Below are 4,259 nucleotides of genomic sequence, written 5' to 3'. Positions count from 1 at the left end.
TCTCTGATAGAGAAGAAAAATGTTATAAAAGGAAAAAATGAATTCAATCCCATTATAGCTATGTAAATCTAGGAAAGGATTTCATTATTTTTCACACGAGATGTGAACAAGCAGCTCAAAACGTTAGATTTCTGTTCAAGGTGACCACCAGTGCTGATTACCATAACAGTGGAAATGATGAATAAAAGGATAAGAATACAAGGATAATAGAGAAACATCATCAATAAAATGCTTTCATATATTAGAAAAATACGTATTGCTCTGCATAAATTAATAAGATGCACTTCTGAAGTGCACCAAGTTGTTCCAACTTATTGGAATTATTCTTTGGAACTCAACATTAGAACAAAAAAAAAACATGAAAGAAAACCAACTTTTGACACTAAGATCCAGTAAACAAACAGAAAGAGGAAAGGAACTTGGATCATCTGTAAAGCAAGATTTAGGCATAGGAAGGACATCCATTATATACTTCTCTGGACAACACTTTCTTGGTAGTTTTAGCATATCTTACCTTCATGTCAATACAGTATTTGAGCTAGAGAGAAAATACTGTCACATGCATACTCTCAGTATCAGCTTGACAAAAGGAAAGCTGTGCAGAGAACTTAGAAGTATATATTTAAGCACAGAGGCTCCTCATGCAGAGTTCTCCTCATGCTCCCTTCCAGCAGTATTAAAGAGAAGAAACATCAGCTGGAATGAGACAGCAGATTGCACAGTTTGTGCAACTTCTGAAGAACAAGGGTACACTTCCAGAGCAGAAATCTGCTCACCAACAAGAGCAAATTCAAACAGAGTGCTAGAAATATGTTGAAATTGCTGTAGTAGAGACTTTAATCAACACATTAAAAATAGACTTTGTGCTGGCTTCATGACACGAGGTAAGGACAAAAACACCTACGTGCCAGTGACAAACCTTCCAGGTCACAAGTATTCAAGGACAATGTTCTCTAGTTTTCTAATAAAAGATTTGGGAAAAAAAGAAGAAAAAAAGAAGAAAAAAAAAAGGTGCCTCTCTGAGCAAATTCCAAAACAGAAAAGTTACAGTATTTATCATAGAATTAAGTTACAGCAAGATTTTTTTAAAAGTTCATTTATCCAGCTGTTACAGGGAATAAAGGTGTTTAGATATTTAATGAGTCTGGTCTCTGATGACACACATACAACTAAAGGATTTCTGAATCACTGACAAATTCCCCCTTATGCTACACTGGGAAGACCAATATGGAGAAAAGCTCCCGTAGAATGAAGGGACTGTATCATGCACACATCCCTAATAAGTTGCTAAAGCAAGAAGGAAAATACATTGCTACTCTTTTCTAATTCCCTGTGTTTGGGAGAAAAGTAGTTTGGCATTTCACAACAGTATCAGAGATAGCTCTACTTAAGAATCAAGATCCAATTGTTAGAATCAGAAGAGAATCCAGATCAGTCAGAGAGCATCTCAGTGACTGATTGATAACCTGTAGCAAACTATGTTTATTGCCCTCGTTAGGGCACAAAGCTGTTCCAGATGACAATAAAGAAACAGTACAAACTGCAACATCACACAAAAGAGTGCTGCTTTTTACCTACCAGTCATCACAAGTGCTTCTTTATCTGCTTAAAAGTTTAGCTGCAGCCACTCTGCACACATGCAAACTATGTGACTTCTGCCTACTGCAGTGAACAGCTTGCAGGAAGAGCAACAATCTGGAATGCATCCCTCCCACAGGCTCATCGGGCATCAAATCTGCTCATCAGCTATAGCTGTGGCAGCACAGCGGGAGGTTCAAAAGCAATTATTTTGTTACTGGTGTCTTTATGGACAAGAGAGCTAGGAAATAGAGAATTTTAACTTATGACTTATATGCTCATTTCCCCAAGGACGCAGTAATCAGGCAGCTTACCCAGACAAACAGCCTCATGCATGGTTAGAGGTCACTTCCCATCGTACACAGGACTGATGTACTCAAGCACTCTCAACAGAAAAGTGAGCTGTCAGGTCCTCCAGAAAAACTGGTGGGTAGCTGTGTGCCCACAGGGCTCCTGCACCAAACCATGCAGGAAAAAGGGGGATGTACCCTGATTGCAATTGAGGAGCTGCTTGGATGGAGATTAATTGCTTTATATCTCCAGGTGGTCCTCTCTAATTTTGATTGTAGTTTCCATATAGAATCACAGGATCATTTGAGTTGGAAGGGAACTCTGAAGGCCATCTAGTCCAGTGAACAGGAACACGACAGCTCCAACAGGTTGCCCAATGCCTTATTCAATCTCTACTTGAAAGTCTTCAGGGACACAGAGAGAGATATAGTATTTTTCCATAAAGAGAATTAAGATATTTTTTTTTTTGAAGGTTACAACTCAATGATTTTGTAATGATCCTCTATCCCTGGAGATGTCCATGCCAGACTGGGGGCCCTGGGCAACCTGATCTGGTGCCTGATGTAGTGGTTGGAAACCTTGCCCATGGCAGGGGGGGTGGAACTATATGATTTTTGAGGTCCTTTCCAACCCAAGCCATTCTATGGTTCTATGATCAATAGTGATAAGATGATTACCCTGAAGGAGAAGGAATCAGCAAGACTATTCAGGCTATTCAATATCTATCATGTCTCTTAATTTGTTCTAGATTTCATACAATATCCCAAGTTGGAAGTGTTTGATGCAGATGTCACACTTGGAAAACCCGAGCCAGGATTCTACTTTTTATTAAAAAGGAAGAAATGTGGCAAAGATCTGACCTGGCAGTTAACAAGATTTGTTTATGGTAGTCATTATGCACCATGATTTTTTTGCTTTTTGTTTTTTTGTTTGTTTGTTTTGTTTTGTTTTTTTAAACCTTAAACCGTTGTCTTTAAAAAGAGAACAAAAACAAAACTGAGAAAACAAAAAAGCAAAAAAATGTTGAAGCCAAAAATTAACAGTCCAGATTTTATCACTTCTTAATAGGATTCCCTCCCACAAACCACTGGCTCATTCATTCCCAGGAGATGATTCAATCTTATACAAACGTAAACTGTACAATGACAAAGGCTGTATCTGAGGGTTCATCACTTCCTGTGCTCAAGCTCTTGCCCTGGTTAGTGTATCATAAGTCTAAGAAGAGTGTTATAATTACTGCCTTTTGCTCCAACTGATTTGAATCTCTACATTTCTCCCCTGACCATGAGCAAAATGCTGTGCAAAAGTTAGCTGAGGAGTCATTTTCAACTTTTATTTTCCTCAGCTTCTGGGAAAATCTCCTCCGTAATTCCTGGAAGTGCTGATACCACATAATGGTGAATGCATCTATCTCCAAAGCACAGGTCCCAAACACTGATTAACATACTGAAAATGATGCCACAGGTATCTGAAGATTAAGGGACATTTTTACTCTAAACTTATAACTGCATCATAAAATTGAAATGCCAGCCCATCACCTCAAAGGGACCTCAAGATATTTCCAAGTGCCCTACAGAATGGGCATAATTTAAAATAATAATAATAAAAAAAAAACAGCATAGGAGGATAATAGAAATAATTACGGCTTCAGAGCAGTTTGGACAATGTGAATACAGTATTGGGGCACAGTGAGCAAGAAACTGATTTATTTGTATATAATTCAAGCAAGCATTGCTGGCCTGCACAAACCATTCATGTACGATCAGAAGCAGAAGGAAAATAATGGAACAGAAGATGTTAAAGGTGGGAAATTAAGTTCCAGAAACATCTCTGGCAACCTTCTTAATGTTTTCTAGTATTCGTAAAAAAGACATATCTATCCATTTTAAAAATAAATCTTTTGTTTCTTTAATTAAAAACAATTTAGGAGATGAAGGCAGAAATCAATTTTGGATGCCATGCCAGATTACTCTTAAATGTTACATAATTACATTATCACATTTCTTTTCTCTGCATGTCATTTTTATATAAATGGAGTGCATGGAAACACTGGACCAACAAAATCTGTGCGACTGTTTTTTGTTGTTTTCGCTACCTGCAGGACATATAATACAAATACACATAGCAAAGTCTGGAGTTTGCTTCACCAAATTATTACCATTTTATGCAATAAATAAATAAATAAATAAGCTCTACAAAGGCTCTAAAAAAAGTTCATGTTTATTTTTCCTTGGAATACTGCAAAAAAAAATTTTTTGTTGAGCTACTGCTGCTGATTAACACTGCTAAATCAAAACGTTATGCAGTGCAGTGTTAAATAAATTTCTTCATATGAAGAACTTATTTGCAAGGATGGGAAATGTGTAGAATTCAGGTTTCTTATTTTAAGC

The 4,259-nt window shown here is 37.2% G+C and overlaps 1 protein-coding gene across 3 annotated transcripts in view; it reads right to left on the bottom strand.

Annotated features, from left to right (window-relative positions):
* Window positions 1-4,259, bottom strand: part of ESR2 (estrogen receptor 2) — a 46,848-nt gene that overhangs the window by 25,425 nt on the left and 17,164 nt on the right. The gene's annotated exons all lie outside the window — the stretch shown is intronic.

This window comes from Meleagris gallopavo, chromosome 5, assembly GCF_000146605.3.
Source record: "Meleagris gallopavo isolate NT-WF06-2002-E0010 breed Aviagen turkey brand Nicholas breeding stock chromosome 5, Turkey_5.1, whole genome shotgun sequence".
Taxonomy (NCBI): Eukaryota; Metazoa; Chordata; class Aves; order Galliformes; family Phasianidae; genus Meleagris; species Meleagris gallopavo.
This window is presented reverse-complemented; position numbering and strand designations above follow the sequence as displayed.